The sequence below is a fragment of the Vespa mandarinia genome, chromosome 9, assembly GCF_050613455.1.
Source record: "Vespa mandarinia isolate Hongniang chromosome 9, ASM5061345v1, whole genome shotgun sequence".
Lineage (NCBI taxonomy): Eukaryota > Metazoa > Arthropoda > Insecta > Hymenoptera > Vespidae > Vespa > Vespa mandarinia.
The window spans coordinates 5,511,676-5,532,500 of record NC_140818.1 but is presented as its reverse complement, the minus strand read 5'-3'; the positions used below and the strand labels follow the sequence as shown (position 1 = coordinate 5,532,500).

The following is a 20,825-nucleotide window of genomic DNA, read 5'->3' as shown; positions in this document are numbered from 1 at the left end:
TAAATAACAAAATAAATTTATTATCAATTATTGATAAATCTTATTAAAAAATGTGATATAATTTACATTTTTTTTTTTCTTTTAATCCAAGGACATATAACAAACTTTTCTTTTTTTATTTTATTAATTGATTTACGATCTCGTTTCTCCATTAAGAACTGTTAAATGCTATTAAATGTAAAAGCAATTAATATTAAAAAAACATTTATAACACTCGTTGTCGATCACTGTGTACATATATGTGTACTAGGTAGGTCGTGTGTGTACTATAGGTATACCCTTCAAACGCGATCGTAGATAAGACGATCCAGAAGAGCGCGAAAGGGCTCCCTTGAGGATTAACGTGACATCTAGCTAGGAAAGCGTTACGTACGATGTTTCCCTTCGACGTCGCGTTCGTCAAGCCGCATATAAACGTCGTGAGATCGGATTGCACCGTGACAAAAGTCACATCGTAGCTCGATATCGGGAGACGTCGAGTCTCTAAACCGCATGAATATCAAACGATCCGCGAACAATCGTTACTTACTTCGTGAGACTCGATATGGTATCTTATGTTTTATTCATTGAGGATTAATAAAGAGCGCGCGAAGAAAACGTACGCGAATGATTCGAAGTATATCGATCTAATTGTAAATCGATCGTGAGAATCAATACAACCCCGTAATGGAGTTACCCCGACTATTCTTTTTTTCAATTTCCAAGTATTATTAACACAGATAGAGAATGTCGGCTTGATTTTGTATGAACGTTTAAATTCATCTGCTATTCTGTTACTTGTTAAGTTAATTCTTGTTACTTGTTAAGTTAATTCTTGTTACTTTTTATATATGTTTTACAGCGCATCTAAAAGTAAAATTGCACTTATTTCTTTTTTTGTCTTTCTCCTCTTAAATCGAATTACACGTATCGTATACTGAATGAATATATATTTAAAAGGTTCAATGAGTAAAAAATAGAAAGAAAAAAAAAGAATGAAAAACGAGGCCAAGAATGCCAGCGCGTGATCTTTCTGAAACCCAACGAATTTTAAAAATTGGCAAGTGTAATGTGAAATTCGGGTTTATCCTCCCAATTCTCTTTTCTCCTTCCCTACCGTTCGTATATATATATATATATATATATATATATATATATATATATATATGTACATACTCGAGCATAGGAGGGTTCAACCTTGTTGAGAAGTCTTGCTCTGTACGAGAGACCCATAACAACACCGAAAGAGAGAACAACGTGGGTGGCGTTATAATAGTAACATTAGGACAATAACGATTAAAAGCGACGGTGGTTGGGTAAGCGAATTTGGAACGGCTTCTGACTTCCAGTCTGTTTCAACCCCTGGACGAGGGTAACTTGGAAAAGGAAGGAATGGGACTCGAGTAGCAAGAGGAGAAAGGAAAGATCGAAATTGGCAGTAATGGGGGTGGAAGGACGAGGAATACTGAGAGAAAGAGAGAGAAAGAGAGAGAGAGAGAGAGATTTATCTAAGGGGGGTTTGAATCATGGATCCTTAAAACGGAGTACTTACAAAATACAAACCTAATTACGAAGATGGAAAGCATTACGATTATATCGGACTGTATCAAAGTTTAATGGTATTATTATAATGATATTAGAACGTTGATGAAACGAATGAAACAACAAGATAATAAAGATTTAAGAAAATGTCCTTCGTCAATTTTAACTAAGTTAATCGTATTAGAAATTATGAATTATATTATTTTAATTTTGTTGTTAATATAATAAAAGATATATTATAATTTAATGATAAAACACTAAAGCTCTCTCTCTCTCTCTCTTTCTTTCTTTTCCTTATCGTTTGATTTAGATTTTCCAGTACATTAGAGATTATGATATATCTCTGAATCGATTAAATATCTTAATAAAGAGAAAATGTAATTGAAAATCCAGTACCTCGTAGCCGTCAATGATAAAAGAAGACGCAAACAGAGAAAAAGCCTTTCGTCTTCGGCGCCGTCGCTACCCACTTACGTTTTACCGCTCGTTGATCCTACGAAGGAAAATGGCGTGGAAAAGAAAGACGTCGCGTTGAGAACTCTTCCGTAGGATGGTTTTGAGAAAAGAAAGAGACGAAAGTAGAATAGAGGAGAATAGAATGGAGAACTAAAGTAGACTTTATTATGTGCACTAAGAGTGGATATCTCTCTGATTCATTCAACGAACGTATATTATACTAAGAATAAAATAGAAAAGTGTCAGATGTTAAGAAGTAAAATTAGCAAAAAGAAAGAAAAGAAAAAAAAACAAAAAGAAAAAAATAAAAAAAAAATAAAAAAACGAAAGGAAACAAGAAGGAGGACAAGGAAAAAATAGAAACAAAATAAATCTTCTTTTTTTCTTTCGAGATCGATCTCTCGGGGGTCGAAGTTCGTGGAAATTTCGAATGAGCTTAAAAATTTTGCCATTTGTAAATGATAGAAAAAGAAGAAGGAAATGAAGGAATAAGAAAACGAAATATTTATAACGCGCTTCTCGTAATAAACGTACTGGCTTCCAAGTCTGACGAGATAATCGCGTTCACGGCCCGGCGATAAAATAGGATTTATTTCGATTTTAAATTGCCTCACGCGCGCGAGCGCGAGCAGATGCTTAATGAGAGAAGAAGTAGCCCCGGTGCATTTGTTTATGACGATAAATCTTCGTTTATCGTCGGGACGTTGCGGCATTCTGTATAATGGACTCGTCGAGCTGGACTCCGTCAACGTCGTTCTCGCTTATCCTCAAAATAGAAATAGAAAGGAGAAGGAAAAAATTCAGAGATAAACAATCGTTAATTGCCATTTCTCAAGGCTAACTACGAACGACCGATGAAGGATAAGATAATAAAAAAGGATTTCTCTAAAATCCATGAAATATCTTTCATCTCTACTTTCAACCTTTATTTCAATGAAAATGAAATTGAGAAACAATCGCAATCGATTTTATCTCTTTCCATCGGCGACATTTCATTTTTTTCATCGTAAAAACTTATCATTAAATGACATCAAAATATTAATAAATAAATTCGATCGTTTTTCTTTTCTTCGATCTTTCATTTTTTCTTTTCTTTTTTTATTTTATTTTTTGTTTATTTCTTGTTTCTTTTTTTAATTATCATCCACGTCATTAACACGACGATTTTCGAATCGAAAGGAGGTTAGTAAGAAACATCAACAGATTTATAAGCTGTTACAGAAGAAATGGCGAGCACGAAACGATAATAAAGCAACGATTAACGCGATGTTGGACAGAGAAAAGGTAAAGTAAACGATGTCGACGACGACACGAAGGGTGAGGAGGTGGAGGAACGTTCGTTCGCGAAGTAGAGACGGACCGATATTAAAAGCTGCGCACGAAGCACCGTGGCGGCGAGCAACGTTAATTAGTCGAAAACATGGTGCAGACGGTATGCCTACGGGGTCGGACCGCGCCGTTTTATTACCCTCTGTAACGAGTACGGTGGCGCACGCGGCGTATCTAAATAAAATTACCCTGTAGAGAGCATTCGCCTGGGTCTTTCAAGGCAGCCACACCAACTTCAACCATGAGCTTCGGCACTTGGAATCGGCGTCATCCGGTGAACATCATTTTCGGTCGGGAAAAATTGTTCTTGATAAGAAAAATAAAAAGAGAGAGAGAGAGAGAGAGAGAGAAAGAGAGAGAGAGAGAAAAGTCCATAGCAATCTTGAATAAGATAAAAATAAAAGGAAAATAAAAAAAAAACAAAAAAAGGAAAAAGAAAAGGACAAATTTTTAGTGACACTTGTCGAACGTTAAAGAAAAGTTGCGAAGGTGCATTGAATTAAAAGTGAAAGCCTCAATGATTCCTTATAATATCTAAAAACAGAAAGACAGATATACAGAGTTGGCAAGCTTTAGTCGAAACAAAAGTCGTACTTTTTCAAGCAGCGTGACGTTCGGTGTAAATGCGAATTGCACGTGAAGCGGGACGTGAAAAAGGTTTTACGAGGAGCGAAAGGCCAATTCTGAGCGCCGAGGCCATGCCCGTCTAACGTTTCAGCTTCGTTTAGAATTCACCGGTTGAAAAGCGGGATAAATTTTAGAGTCGAGCACAGGGAAAAAGTGGGCATTTCAGTGGATTCCAAAGCTAAAAAGGGACAAGAGAAGAGAAGGAAAAGAAAAGGAAGAAGAAGAAAAAGGGGGAGGAGGAGTAAAAAAGAGGGAAAACGAAAGGGAAAGACTCGTACGAGCGCTGCGTGATTACGCGCAGTTACGACTCCCGTTTCCTCCTCCCTCCTACCGTGTACCCTTAAATCGCGCAAAAGATAAGGTCGGCTTAACATTAAAAGCGCGGCCCGATAGAAGTGAGCGCAAACCCCATATAAATAATGTTGCTCGCGACGATTCACCCTCTTTCTCTCTCACTCTGTTTCTCTCTCTCTGTTTCTCCCTTTCAAGAAAGACTCGTGTACACGTGAATCGAAACATCATGATAAAAGAATTTTTACTATTAAATATCGTCATAATTTCAACACTTTTACATTCGATCCTTTACTTAAGCGTGAAATTTCGTTTAGACACTTTGTCCCACTTTGTTCACCAACGAATGAAAACTTTTCTAGAATATTACGTACAGGTGGTTGCCGTGAGAAGAACGTTTTCAGTTACGCAGGAACAAGAAGGGATTACGAAAAAAAAATTATTGCAAAACTAATTGGCTTCTATCGAGTGTACGGTTCTTTGAGATCAGATATCGTAGATTTCCAAGTATATATCATGAGCATTAAAACATGATACATTTCATTTTCTCCATTCACGATCATTAACGGAACGCTTTGCTAAGGTAACGGCTTCCGTACGCAATCACCTTGTTCCTTTTTCGTTTCAAAGCGATGCAGTTATCCGCGTTCAATGTACAGTCTCTCCAAACTTAGCAAATCTAGGTTCACCTTAATGTCAAAGATTCGAGGTGAAACTGAAGCATCGAGTTTAGCGTTCCGTAGTTGCTATCGTTGAAAGGAAAGAGACTTAAATGGTTTACTCGATGTACGAAAGTATCAAGAAGTACTTTCTCGTTCGACCTCGTCCCTATTTTTTGTTTCAAATTCTTTTTCTAATTACATTCACACACACACACACAGAGAGAGAGGAAGAGAGAGAGAGAGAGAGAGAGAAAGAGACGAGATTTATCCTTTATTTTTAATCATCGTCTTATTTACGATGACACGTTAATGATATATACCTAAATATATACTTGTACATCTCTTCTTGATTATAAAAAAAAAAGAAAAGGAAAAACAAGAAGAAGCAAAGAAAAAAGAAAAAAAAAGAAAAAGAAAGAAAAAAAAAAAGAAATAATTATGTATAGCAAAAAAATAAATCGTGCAAGAAGAAATAAAAATGTTCTTCGTTTCTTCGCTAATTTATTTGTTTATCGATGAAGAAATGACGATCTCATAAAAGATGGTAATCGTTTAGGAAGTATTTCTCGATAGATAACAATGTCGAGTAGTCGCTTCATCGCACGAACAGAGTCGATTGTATGAGTGACCCTTTCGAGAGCAACGCTGGAAGGCAAGTTCGAAAGGGAGTCGGCGGTATTGTAAGTGGATGCCGGTGGCGGAACCGGAAGCAGGAAGTCGAGTGCGGTATAGTGGCGATGCGCGCCGTACTTATCCCGTATCGATTGTACCCAACGACGACGACGACGACGACGACGATGACGACGACTACTACGACTACGACTACGACTACGACTACGACTACGACTACGACGACAATGACACCATTGGCGTCGCCACATACTAACGCTGACAAGGCATTTACCTGGACGCTTCCACTTTATCGTTCGTCCACTACTCAACACTATCAAGAGAATCATAGTCAAGCCAAAAGGGTGTCTTTTATTTGTATTGTCTCGCTTTTCGTCCGTCTTGACTCTTTGATAAAATCTTCCCATTATAGTTCCTTCACTGTTCCATTCTTTTCAAATTATTTAGAACATGTTTATTGTTCGATGATTTATAAGTATGATGACATACATAAAATGAATACAATATGTGTGCATATGTGTGTGTGTGTGTGTTAAGAATATAAAAATAAAATAACAAATATTATATGGAATAGATTTTTGTTCAAAATAACTGACATGACTGATTTTATCAAAGACGGTCTGTTTTAAATATAAATCGTGAATTCGTTTAACTATCTGTGATTTGAATTTGAAGTTCACCTTGCGGCTTCATGGACGGACATCAAAGGACACCGAACGTGTTAAGCGTACATGCATCGACTCGCGTGTGAGCTCAAAGAAAGAAAAAAAGGGAAGAGAGAGAGTGAGAGAGTGAGAGAGAAGAGAAAGAGAGAGAGAGAGAGAGAGGAGGAAAAACGAGGCGAAGTTTCGTTTTCATTTCGCTCGAAGGCAACGCCGTCCAATGGGGCGTCATACTTTCGTGGCAGGCTTCGTTATTGAATGTTACGTCGACTCGCTGGGATCCATTACCAAACCGTCAGCTCGTGTTTCTCTCTTGTTACGGGTTCTTTATCATGCGACCACAGTCGCGAGATTTTCTTCTACCATCGGCGAAAAAACACTCTGAATTGATCATATTATGAAAATAAAAAGGAAGACGATCTGTTGTTTTTAATATCTATAAGAAATAAGAAATATATGAAACTAGAAAAGTATATAATATAATTTAATATTGTATATATGTTAAATTATAAATGATCAAATAGAAATGAATAATATAATTGATGGAATGTCCATAGTAATATAATATTTGTATATTTATTATTTGTAGTTTTAGGCATTTACTATGTAACACACTATTTATTCCATATGTCGATGTATGAGAAACAGAGAAGAAAGACAAAAGAAAGAACGCCGGAGGAAGAAAGAGCGGAACGACGGAAGATGCAAAATTTCTGAAAAAAAGAATGAGGAAAGCGTGAAGTACGCCAATCATGGGCCGTTATTGGTGGCAATTATGATAATAGCATACCTCGAGCGAGAACCTTCGTTCGTTCGTTCGTATGTATGTATGTATGTACGTATGTATGTATGTTCGCGTAGGATCATGGCTACGCAGGTATGTATGTACGTATGTATATATGTATGTATGATGTATGTATGTATATACTCAAAGTCCGATGCATCTCTCTCATCTCTCTTTCTTTCTCGACCGAAAGAAGAAAGGAAGACTCGAGCGAGCTTGCTCGAGGACTACCGGCCTCTATTAATCATATAAATCGTCTGTTGCGGTTGGGAATATTACGACTTGCCAATAATTGCACTCAAATTGCGCCTAGGAAAAACGTCTGCGTGACTTTCACGCGATTATAGTACACGCGTACACGATAAAACGAGACAAGAGAATCATCTTTAAGATCGAACTCGCCCATTTGAATCGTCGTTCAATACGAAATTTCGATAGGCGATAGTAAGTAAAAGTTGGATTGCAGGATGAAACTAATCAAAGAAATTTAATAATCATATACAATTAATATTCTGATGCACTTATAACGAATAAATTGTTGATGTCATTGTCATTAAAAAAAAAAAAAAAATAAAAAAATAAAAAAAAAATATATATATATATATGTATATATATCGCATCTGCCCTTACGAATTATACGACATTTTTTTGTACTCTGCGATAATATCGCAATCAAATGCAAGTACAACTTTTTCGCATCAAATGCATATTACAGACCAGAGAATTCGAACACATGTCGATAGGTAAGACGAAATAAGTTTGTCGAAGTTCAGCTTTTTTGGTCTAATAACAATTCAAAAAGAAAGAAAAAAGAAAAAAAAAATTCCTGTATATACCATTTATGTGTAAGAAGTTGCGTGACGACGTTCGAATTCGTAGAAAAGCAGAAGGACAATCAAGAAAAGCTAGTCTTAGATATTACGAATTGTTCGAGTATTTGCTATGATTAGAAAAGAGGACGTAGGAAGTGAGTATATGCGTTTACGAGGAAGAAAATGTTGGCGCAAACGCAAGAATTATCGGCCGCACCTAGAAATTGTCTATCGAACTCGAAGATGCTTTCCGCGTGATTCACCGTAAGATTTAATATTTCTCATTCTCTTTCGTACGAGAAGATTAAGTAAGATCCGTAAAAAGGAAAGTATTTGCGACTTTTCTTTCCCCCCCCCCCACCTCTCTCTCTCTCCCTTTCTTTCTTTTGTTCTTATCGCACTTTATCACCGCTTACGTTGATGATTCATATTAATTAACACATAACGCCTACGTCATTCTCCATTTAAATACCTTCATTCATCTTCAACTTCCGTGCATCTTCCGTAAAATGATCAGTCATTGTTTTAACAATTTTACAAAGAGCATACAGAGGCATTTTATTGTCACACATAGCTATTTCAAAATTTCCTTTTATTATTTGCATTTAGCTGTTAAGGAATATTCATTTTGAGAAGGAAAAAAGATACCAATGAATGAGTGAGAGAGAAATGGGAGTGGAGCGAGAGAGAGAGAGAGAGAGAGAGAGAGAGAGAGAGAGAGAGAGAGAGAGAGAGAGAGAGAGAGAGAGAGAGAGAAAGAGAAAGAGAAAGAGGGAGAGAGAAAGAGAGAGAGAGAGAGAGAGAAGCGTACGGAGTGGCTCTCGTTGTGGCATATTGCTTCGATAAAAATACGAGACACGGTTGGTTCGGGTTGCACGATAGCGTCGACCAGCATTTGTCATCGACTCACGGCACGAACGTTTTATTTTCCGCGTTGTACATGCCGTTCCACACCGTTGTGTATGCCTTCTCGTACAGTAGTTAGGTAGAGATGGTTTGTATCCTCTGTGCACTCGTTGCACACGATGTAACACATACACATATGCACATATACAAACATGAAACACGACAAGTGTGAATTAGCCTGTAAGAAAGAAAGGAAAGGAATATAAAATGTGTTGCTGTGCCGTGCCGTGCCACAGCAAAGTACAAACCAGAACGCGGCAACCTTAATACATCCGCATAGGTTCCGTTCGCGAGGACAGTCTCGCGTTTCTAATTAGACGGGCGTAGTAGTTATTTGCTCTTTCCTAGGTAGTCCAAGTCTCGTAGTCATAGTTCTGACTATATAGTACTGTTGCAGTTGCCAATGTTATTGTCGTTACTGCATAAGTGCGTCCGTACACGCACGGTATGCTTTCATAGCAACTACGAAACGTTCCGTACACAGAGGTGGGTCTCTCGTCCATAAAAGTGGACACCGTAACTTTGCAAATAAGCCATACGCCGCCTACGTTCATCCTACCATTTGCGGCCTCTTCTTTTCTTTTCTCATTGTATATAAAAGACACCTTCGTTCTCTATTACTCCCCCCTCCCTCCTCCTACCCTCTTTATATATATATATTTATATATATATATACATATATATATATAGATTTATATGTATATCTGTCTCTCTCTTGTCATTGTGTACGCAGATGCATTGCGCGACGCGTTTTAGAAGAGCGACTCTCTCTCTCTCTCTCTCTCACACACACACACACACGCGTGCGCGTGTTTCACGTTAAATTACTTTCTCGAAAATTTCTCACTATGGAAACTATCGTGCGACAATAAGTTTGAATTGCCAATGATGCACACACATTTGCAAGAAGATTATTTCAAAACTTTCCACTCTATAAACAGATCACGGAAATCGTTGCCGTCCAAAATATGATTCATATATAATATGTATCTACATTTCTAATTTCGATGTATGACTCTAAGATAAATTTATTGTTGAAAGAACGTTTAAAAAATTAAGCCATTGATTAGACATTTTTTTCTTCGTAGATATAATAGCTTTCGTTTTTGCAAACGAAAAAAAAAAAAGAAATGAAAAAATAAAAAAATGAAAAAAGGAGGAAAAAGAAAAAATAGACAAAATCCAAACGAACTTGTTACATAACATAGTGGATTCGTTTGAATCTCTCGACGTATCGAAATATATCGTTTCATTTTTGAAGGGTCGATCTTTCGTAGAGCCACCCTTGAATATTTAAAAGGTGCCGATCGAAGCGTTAGCGAGATACGATACGTTAGCGTAGCAGTAGAATAAATAAGTCGGACAGGAGATCGGTATTAACGGAAAGGCGGGGATGGAAGCTCACAAACACAGGGCGGATACTCGTTCATCAAGAAATACGATCACCCGAAAAGATCCAGGTATTTCCAGTTTCGTCGTATATCTTTGCCACCTGCACCCGTTTTTCAACTTTTTCATCGAGGATGTCCTCTGCATGTTTCATAAGGATCTTTCGCGAAGGTGTAAAAACCAGAATCGGGAATCCATCGACAATAAATTAAATGGTAATGGAAAAACAATATTCCCACATGTCAAATACATTCATTTTTGGCCTTCCCACAAGCTTCTGTATTTTCTCTACAAAGAAAGTTTATATATCATTTATCAATTTTATTAGCTTTTTAACTGCCCTTCAAAATAACATGAATAAATAATCCTAAATAATTCTCTAAAATGTATATATATATATATATATATATATATATATATATATTCAATAATGGATTATTCATATGTAGAGAGAAAGAGAAAAAAAAATCTTTCAACATGAATTCGAAAATACTTAATTTCTGAGTTATAAGACTTCTAAGTATGATCTTAGTACATTGACATTCATCAAACGATAAACGAAATGCATTGATGCGAATGCATTCATTTGAATGAAACTTACATTTCAAGCAACATAGTAGAATGAATAATACAATACGTAAAACTCCAACAACATCTAACAAGCTTCAAAGCCAGGAATTTTGAAGCGTGTTCGGGAACTCAATGAGACGACGAGCTGAGACTTGTATTCAAGCAGAAGATGAGCGTTTTATATATTTCATGTAAGGAAATGTCAACGGAATATATTATAATTCAAATAAATAAATATAATTGGACTAGTCTAAGATTATACTTGAAAGTTTAAAAATTAAAAAATTAAACATTTCCGAATTTATGTTGATAAAAATTATTTCTTTTTTCTTCTTCTTCTTCTTCTTCTTCTTCTTCTTCTTCTTCTTCTTCTTCTTCTTCTTCTTCTTCTTTCCTACATACGAAAAATCCATTTCCAAAGTTTTACGGGGTATAGTTTTGTTACACCCCGTATATACGAACAGCTATATAAAGCACATATACGTATTTGTATATTGGTCACATTAAACGTTATTCACCGTACAATTCATCGTGAAATTTGCATACGAATAAAGCACTATTTCGCATATTTATTTATTTATTTGTTTATTTTCTTTTTTTGAACAGGTCTCTGAAGCAGTCCGCTTTCACGATTCGAATACGGGTTAATATTCGAAGAAACTCAACTACGCGATATAAAGGTTGAAAATATGCTCGTTGGACCGTTCCACTTCCGTTTTATAATTTTCCTACAAAATTCGTTTCGTACTAGTTAGGAACGTTTCATCGACGTTTTCTCTAATCGCATATATTTTTCGTTCTATTTCGTAAAATCCAATCGCAAAATCATATTTCCTCAGGTCCGTTTAAAAGAGCGTAGCATAAGCTTAAAATAAGAAATATAAGTCGTTCATCAAACATTTAAAAATTAAAGTTCGAACGACGTTTCATAAAGAATTAATAATCATAAAACGAAGTAAACGAAGAATATGAAACGAAATGAATGAAAAAGAAACATTGAAAAAAGCAACGTCACCCAAATGATTATCCACGAATGAAAGGGGTCAGCGTACGGAAAATTGCTCTCTCGAATCCATAGAAATCAAAGCGACAGGCACAGGTAGAGGTAGTCGCCGCTCGGTTAATTCGAATATAATACGTAAAGAGGATGGTTGATGTCGTTGAGATTCTAATTCGACGATATTCATTGTACTCGTTGATTTTGATCTTAACGAACGTCAACGTACAAAGCCGTAAATTCTTATATAGAGATTGAATAATACAAATTCTACAACGTAGAATTGATATTACGAGTACAGGTAACGAATATGGTATCTACTATTTCTTTCATAATTTTATAGGTATAAGAGAATCGTTAAGAATGCAAGAGCAATTATCATGCCAATCAAACAACTCTATTATCGTTGATCGCATAAGCGATGACTTTTTCTCTTCGTTCTCGAGATATCGAAATTAGTATCAATTGAAAGGTAGTCTAGTTGCCGTGTAACATAGTTTTCTTCGTTGATAGTATCGTGGGTCAGGAACGATTCGACGTTCACTCAAGAATTCTCTTTGCGTTACGCAAGGGCGTTCGGGAGTTGCCGGCCGACGCTTCGAAGGCCACAAAACGACTTTGCGATCGATGACGTGCGATCGGCCCAATTCGAAGGAGCACGTATTGCTGCGCTCTCTCTTCTCGAATTCGCGTTATCAAATATTTCTATTCAAATTGACGTATCGTAAAAGAAAATAAAACAAAATGAAGGAGAACAATAGAAAAGAATAGAAAAAGGAAAGAAAAGAAAAGAAAAGAAAAGAAAAGAAAAGAAAAGAAAAGAGAAGAAAATTAAAAATTGACGAATAAAAGGAAACTTCAAAGTTTCCGACCGTTATACTTTGATCCTCGATCTCGTTGATTAAACTCTTTTCCCAGGGTAAGGTAATCGATTATATGTACATATGTAGATCGGATAAAAACTGTCGGTAGGAAACAAAGCGCTCTCGTATTCGAGAATGACGATTAAAGTAAAGAGAAAGCCCGAGGCGTATCGATGTTGCGACGCGCGATATACGCTCTAATCGCTCTAGCGCGTTTCAATATTGATAGAAATGAATCACTCGCGGCGCCGTTTCCAAATGGGAGAAGAAAAATTTTCTTTTTTTTTTCTCTCTTGCTCTCTCTCTCTCTCTCTCTCTCTCTCTCTCTTTTCTCTGCCGTGTCGATAATTATATATGTACTAGATATAATCCGTCGGTATACGTCTAACGTAGAAAACACGAGCAAACTTTTTTTATATCATCGATAAAGATTACAACGAAAAATATTGATATTATAAAAGATAATGTGATTCGTGATATCTTGACTTGTTTATTTCACTATTATTCAAATAAATTCAATAACAAATTCACAAAAAGCTCACGTAACTTTCCTCACGATATTCGCTTCGAAAATTTAATCTCTCATTATATTTTTAAACGAACCCACGGTATTTAACACAAAACACATATCTCGAAGTAATCGTCGCTTTGCCATAATTGCAAATTGCGATTTTTATTCGTTTATCACTATCGTTGTAATTGAAGATGAAGGATAGGATTACTTACGAGGAAGAAAACGAAGAGTGGGAACTCGTGGCACATCTCACAGCGTATACATATATCTATAAATATGTATATATGTATATATGTATGTATATATATGTATATGCGAAGAAGAACATAGGGAAAATGGTCACTGTCACATGAAAAAACAACACTAATTGTAAGATCTATCAATCCACAGGTCTCGTACAGGGTCCACTGGGTCGATCTCGTTGATAATAAAACTGTAAATGAAATGATCCAACGACTGGATCTCAAAAAAAAAAAAAGAGATCCAAGCCTCTTCACGGACAAACGCACACCTCCCGTCGGCTACGTTATCACTCTCGATCGGCCCCTTTCGAAATCTCCACAATATCAGCGTCAAATATATTATCCCAAATATCCCCCTTGGATATAACGTCGAATTGAATCCTTTAAACTTTATCCCTGAATGTTATTCACGTTAGTTCATTCACTATTCTTTTCTATTCGTCTGTTTATAAAAGCACCGTTAAAACTATCTCACTCTGCGCGATAGCACCAAAAATTAAGAAAAATTCGTGGTATCCGTTCCTCCTTTCGAAACACTTTTATATTACATAAATCATTATGATTTACTTATTAATAATAATCTTTATCTTCACCTTTTGAATTTTATCTATCCAATCGATCGTGTCACGGTACACGCTTATCCCGATTATCGCGAGTTTCCATGACGCACTCGACGCACTTAATATACGAGAGCAAAAGCGAAAGAGCGAATGAACGAACGAACGAACGAACGAACGAACGAACGAACGAACGAACGAGTTCAACGAATTAAAGAGAACTATCTTAAACTCACAATATCCTCTTCCACGAATTCTTAATTTACGTTGCCACAGACGACACGCGGAGGATCACCCTTGGTCCTCCTCCTCCTCTCCCCCCTTTGGAGGACGCGGCGACTAACGAAGACAACGCGCGAAGGAATCGTGGAAAAAAAAACTGAGAGAGAACACTCGGAAACGGACGATCCGCTCCCAACGACGTCGCCGGAGAAACTGAGCGGCGAAAGGGGACGAGAGAGCGTCGGCCCCCACCACTGACCTGTCCTGACGCCCCACCTCCGAGCCCTTATCCCCACTACGCTCGCTCGTTCTCGCTCTTGCTCTCGCTCTTTCGTACACACTCGCTCTCACTCGCTCCCCACCACTTATTCGCAAAACCCGACTGAACACGCTTAACCCTCCGTACAACTACGCTCTCCAGACTCTCTATCACTGCCTCTTTCTCTCTTTCTCTTGCCTGTCTGACTATATTTCTCCTCTCTCTCTCTCTCTCTTTCTCTATCTCTCTTTCTCTCTCTCCTCTTTCTGTCTCTGTCTTTGTTTGTAGAGTTAGTTTTATTGTATAAATACATACATATATATTTATGTAATAATACTAATAATATAAATAAAATAATACTAATAATAATAATATATATATATATGTGTGTGTAATATAATAAATATGATATAATAAATATAATATATATAAATATATATATAAAAGTGAAATATATATATATATATATATATATATTTAACTTTTATTTCATTTTTTATCTTATTTGTAACCACTCTAGTTCTCTCTCTCTCTCTCTCTCTCTCTCTCTCTCTCTCTCTCTCTCTCTCTATCTTTTTCTGTCCTTATCCTTTCTTTTTTCCTAGCATCTCTATATAAACAAAAGGCAAACCGTTAGACGGGAATGTCCGAAAGGGTGTCCTAATGGTTCGATCGGGCAATGACAAGAAGAACGTTTTCACGAATTAATCGGTCGCGTCCCTGCACTAAATGTTCAGCCACGATTGACTCAGTGTGAAGAGTCGGAGAGAAAAATCACTCGGTGAGAAACGTTGGAAATTTTTCGCTTTCGGAGATTTCACCACCCGTAGATCCCGGATTTAACCATTATCTTCTCTTCCACTGTCGGACGGCTATGAAGACGACAACGACGACGACGACGACGACAACGACAACGAAGACGAAGACGACGGCAACGGTAACGACAACGACGACAACGACGACGTCCGACTTGCGCGCGCGGCTACGGTAAATCGCTTAAATCAATTTTGTCTTAATTTACGAAGAGAAGAGATCGTCTTTTCGAGGTGCTACTGACGGTAGAGATAAGGAAGTAATTTAAGAAATTCCTCTTTCTTCTTCTTTCTCGTCTTCCTCTTTTCTCCATCCTCTCATTTCGTTTCTGAACATTTTCAACGACGAAGCTAAAACGTACCTGTTCTTTTCTTGTTCTCAATTAATTATTATTGTTGTTAAAAGGCAACTTTTCACACGCAATCTAATTTCTAAGTTAAATAGATAATTTTTGTCCTCCTTTTTTTTTTCTTTTTTCTTTTTTTTTAATTTTATAACACTATCTGCATTCACTTGCATTATTTATCATCCTTTCATTATTCATTTGCTCTTTAAATTAACTGGATCTAATAAACATATTCATTCTCTCTCTCTCTCTCTCTCTCTCTCTCTCTCACTCTCTGTTTCTTGTTTCTTCGTCCTATCTCTTTCCTTCGTTTCTAGAGCGTTTCTAGAGCGGGTATCGCTCGTTTCTACCTACGGATAGAACGGAAACGTTACATCGAGGAGCGTATCACCCGATTTATCTCTCTCAGTAATCCGTTTTCGGTCTATCGCTAGACTCGATTGCCGAGCACGAACGAGCCTCGTCCGTTCTAGCCGACGCCTGAACGCTAAATAACCCGTGCGCGACGGATAAGCCGACGACGCTTCGTCGATCCCAGGACTAGTCCGGGCTAGTCCTTCCTGACTCGGTAAGACCAAAGCTGTACCGGTCAAGCTAAATGTTCTACTATTATGGACTCGATCTATACCACATATTGCTACCTCTCCTTTCTCTCTCCCTCTCCATCCCTCTCTCTCTCTCTCTCTCTCTCTCTTTCACTGTTTTCCTGTACTCGAAAGTTAGTAAATTGCTTTTTTCTTTCTTTCTTTCTTTCTTTCTTTCTTTCTTTCTTTCTTTCTTTTTTTGTTTCTTTTAAATAGACAACCACGAATCCTACTTCAATAAATGGTCTTATTTGACTTATCAAACAATGCTCAGGCATTATTATTTTATTTTCTCTTCTCGTTGATCCGTAGACGAAAGTTGAATCGAAGAGTAATAAAGCGGTCTTAGGTGAAAGGCGTACGCGAGACGAGATTTATCGCGCCGTAGAAATTTATTCGTCTGTATTTACCGGTAAAAGCGAAAACCACCTTGGGACAAAGGAGTCACCCCTATCTTGGGGGTATCGCATAAACAACCAAGATCGCGATCGTACTTCTACGATGTACGATCTCCATGAACGCGTTTACAAAAGAGCCGCGAGACCGACGGACTCCCTGAGTTGAGCTAAGGGTAAGAAGGAAGGACTAAGAGTTTCACCCCTTGCTTTACTAATCCTAAAACTTCATAAATACCAAAAAGGAAATTTCTTCTACAAAGGATCGTTTTTATAATCTGTCCACCGATTCACCGGTTATTTCATTATTTCGATTCTCCTTGAAAAAAAAAAAAAAAATAAAAAGAAAAAATAAAAAAAGAGAAAAAAATGGTACTCTAGAAATCTGTAAAGTGCATACAAAAGAAACAAACGACAAAACGAAAAAAGAAAAGAAAGGAAAAAAAAAAAAGAAAGAATCGTGCCGTTTGTCTCGCTTCAACGAACCAGTTAAAAGGAGACCTGATATCTACGCCATTTCCATTTTCACTCTCTCGTTCTTCGTACAATTATGCACGCCGCTTGTTTCTTTCATTGGATTCTTTCGAAATCTTTCATTTTCACCTCTCGATCGCGTGATCACTCCTTTCGTGCAGCCCTTTTGGCAGACGCGTTACGTACCTACCCGAAAGACACGTTTTCGACCATGTTCGACCACGCCAGGGAGAAAGAACGAACTCGGAATGGGATGCAATTACTCCCATCGAAAATTAGAATGCAACACCGTTTGGCATTGCATCGTATCGCCAAGAGATTGCATACCATTTCGTTGTAATTAATGTGTAAAAAGTGGTCTTTCTAGATCGTGAGAATCCTTCCCGTTTCATAATTGACTCCTTATTTTCGGGCTAACGAGAAGAACCAGGTAGCTTTCGTCTTTTTACGATCGCAAAAGTCAGTTAATATCGCCTTTGGCGGTACCAATGTAGATTGTAAGAGGAAGTAGAAACAAGGAGCGAGAAACGAGCTAGCGAGTCTTCAGTGAAGAGGATAAAAAGAAAGAGAAAGAGAAGAAGGAGAAAGAAGAAGGAGATAGGTGGCCCATTGTCGGTCGGTATCCGCATTCTTTTTAACCTTCGTGAACCCTTACTCGCCATTGACTATTTCACGGTTCATCCGAGCGACGAGAAAACGACAACTTGAAGGGACCAAGCAAGGTAATAGAGCGATCCTCTTCGACGCCCTTTTATTCCTTTTGCATATTGGCCCTCATCTTCTTTCCTATTCTCAATTTCTTTTCATCAAAGATTCTATACTAGCATCCGATATTAGCTTCTTTAATAAGCGGACATTTTTAAATTCAACGATATTATAATCTAATACTAATATTCTGTCTAACTATGACAATGATCAAAGATCTATTATAAACGTTGCAATATTTCCAATATTTTGCTTCTTTTTTTATTTTTTATTTTTTTTTCGATATTATAAATAAAAACATCAAGGACAAGCAAGAAATGTAACCGTTTCGCTATTTGATCGCGAGTCTCAAATCGTTATTCTATATCAGATAGATATCGTTGAATCTGAGTACGTGACTATGCGTGTTTTATAAGCGAAACCGATATACACCGATCGCGTGTATCGTGAGAACGTTACTTCGATGAATTTTCATTTATCGTTTCTCGCTTTACACGCTTGTCGATCGTACGATAGATTGGCGACTCTCGTAAACGGACAATTATGCACACTCAATTATTCGAAACAAACGGGGACCGTAACTTGTACTACCATTTGAAATAAAATTGTAATCTTTGATGTAGTACATTACATTCCGTAATATGTTAGAAAGAATAGGGACAGGTGCTTTGTCGAATCGTTAGTCATTCTTTTCTTTTTCATCGTCTTAATAAAATTAGAAAAGAATGAAAAAGACTATGTATTGTACGAGTCGGTTACACCGAATGGTACGTACGTAAAGTACGTACATACGTAAGTACACGCGTGGGAAAGAATTTTCTTTGTTTCTCGTCGGAATTGCGCGTAGATAGGTATATATATATATATATATATATATATATATATATATATATACAAATATAATACACATACATATATATGTATATATGTATATATATACATATATATAAATTTTTATGTGCACCTGGACGTTTCACAAATACTTCATGAAAGCTTCCGTTATTGGGGTAGAAATTAAACAAGTTAAATATGAGAATGGAAAGGTGTACGAGAGTGTGAAAAAGAAAAGATTAACAAGGTTGTTAATCTATTTCTGTTTATAAGAAACGTAAAAAAAAAAAATATATATATATATATATATAGTTCTTAATACTCACGTAATCTTTCCACACCTTTACCGATTATCTGCAACAGAAAAAGAAAAGAATGAGATGCCAAAAACCTGACACGAGAAACGATTCAAGTTTTTAAACATTTATATGTGTACGTGTCTCGTTCATTCGTCGTTCGACTCGCATTAAGGCCGACGTTCGATGAGGAGAGATCGAATCTTTAAAACTCGTTCAAGAACGTATAACGAGAAGAGACCAATAACGGCTCGAGACCAAAAATATAATCCTACTTGTTTTATAGGATCATTCTATGCTATCAAATGAACTGCATTTATGTGTTATAATTGTTGTAATTTCAGTAATTCAGTATAATCAAATATGGAAATATTTTTCCCTCAACAGAGATTTAGTTCTATTTAGATTTCGACGAATATACTAGTTATTATCGTCATTGTTATTATTATATTATGAAGCTATCATTTTCTCGATCTATGAGTATGTATTATATTTATCTATTTATTAATCAACGAGAACAATGAAATTCAATTATAAGCGGAATAGACCGGAACATGTATATAACGAGTAATAATACGAATATAAATTCAAAATTACTAAATAAAACATAACAATTTCCTATAAATGTAGACAAAAACGTCAAGATATAGTATGACCCATGGGTAAATTAAGTTGCTTCTCGGAAATATAGCTTCTGACTCATCGTCAAGTCACGCTAAGTTGAATGTGTTAAATAGCGACCCTATATACGATTCCACGTATAGTTTCTTTATCAAACGTTATGCATATATTTATCAATCAATAAAAACAATGAAATTCAATTATAAAAAGGTGGATGAAAAATCGAGCGTGACATTTTCATTACGATTTAAAGATCATATAATTTCGATAGGCAAGTATCGGTAGAACGAACATAATGCAACTCGTGTCGTTAGTTTTGATAAAGTAAAGACGAGTAACGAAATGTTCATCGACATTTACCTCGAGTCGATTGTTCAGGAGATATTCCCGAGTACGAATATCACGAGTTGGTACTACCGATTTTCAACGATGTACATAGCTAGGTCGTAGCCGATTATCGTAAGGTTTTGCATTCGAGGGATTTCACTAATCCATTCTCTCCATATAATCCCATTATCGGCCGTTTTCCTTACGGTGATACCGGGTTAACGGAGTACGCACGTACATACGTATGTACGTGGTAACGCGTTATATCTACAACTAGTATTTAGAGATTCGAGTAAAGCGACCTTTACACAAGGGACGAGACAAAGAATGTATGTGTATGTCTGTGTATGTAATTCAAAGAGTGCGCACGTGAGAGAGAGAGAGAGAGAGAGAAAGAGACATAGAGACAGAGAAAGAGAGAGAGAGAGAGAGAGAGAGAGAGGGAGAGAGAGAGAGAGAGAAATGAAGAGATAGAGGGAGGGAGAAAATTTTATCGAAGGGAACTGCAACACCGATCGGCGAAGAACGTTCACGCGTTGGCAAATGCCTCGGCCGGGGTACAATTAGAATATCGTCCTATTCAATATGCGCTGGCAAATTCTAGTACGTAGCAAAGCGATCGTATTAAATGCTTTAGACTGATATTATTGTCTCGGTTAAAGGTTGTCTTCATTGGATAACATATACGAAATGTTAGACGTAAAACTATAGGATGAACGGGTAATAAAATTACGGAAAATAAATCAAATTCATTTCATAATTATACCTATAGAAATTATCTCGGGACTTATTGATCTTTTGTCTCTTTTTTTCTTCTTTTTTTTTTCTTTTTTTTTTTTCCTTTTTACGGCACACAATGCTTCATCGAACTATCTAAAATATTACCATATACCTTCGCTACTACAAGGAACGGAAGGTTCATGCTGGTTGCACACGTTGACGCGTGTGTATCGAACGAATTCATTTTGCGTAGGTAACGTCTCACTCGAGTCTCTACCATCGGGACGTTTCGAATTCGTATGGCGAGGGTGAAGGGAAAAGAGAGAACGAAAGAAAGAAAGAAAGAAAGAAAGAAAGAAAAAGAAAAACAGAAAGAAAGAAAGAAAGGATGAAAGAAAGAAAGAAAGAAAGAAAGAAAGA

General features: G+C 36.8%; 1 protein-coding gene across 7 annotated transcripts in view; it reads right to left on the bottom strand.

Moving 5' to 3' along the window:
• LOC118443240 (latrophilin Cirl) overlaps positions 1-20,825 on the bottom strand; it is a 265,059-nt gene that overhangs the window by 184,133 nt on the left and 60,101 nt on the right. For 4 of the 7 annotated variants that reach the window (XM_085659302.1, XM_035869902.2, XM_085659303.1 and 1 more), the window contains exon 1: positions 13,226-14,266. The gene's annotated coding sequence lies outside the window, so the exon portion shown is untranslated. Of the gene's footprint in view, positions 1-13,225; positions 14,267-18,767; positions 18,796-20,825 lie in introns of those variants that run through there. The other 3 variants (XM_035869905.2, XM_085659306.1, XM_035869906.2) reach the window with 3 other exon arrangements.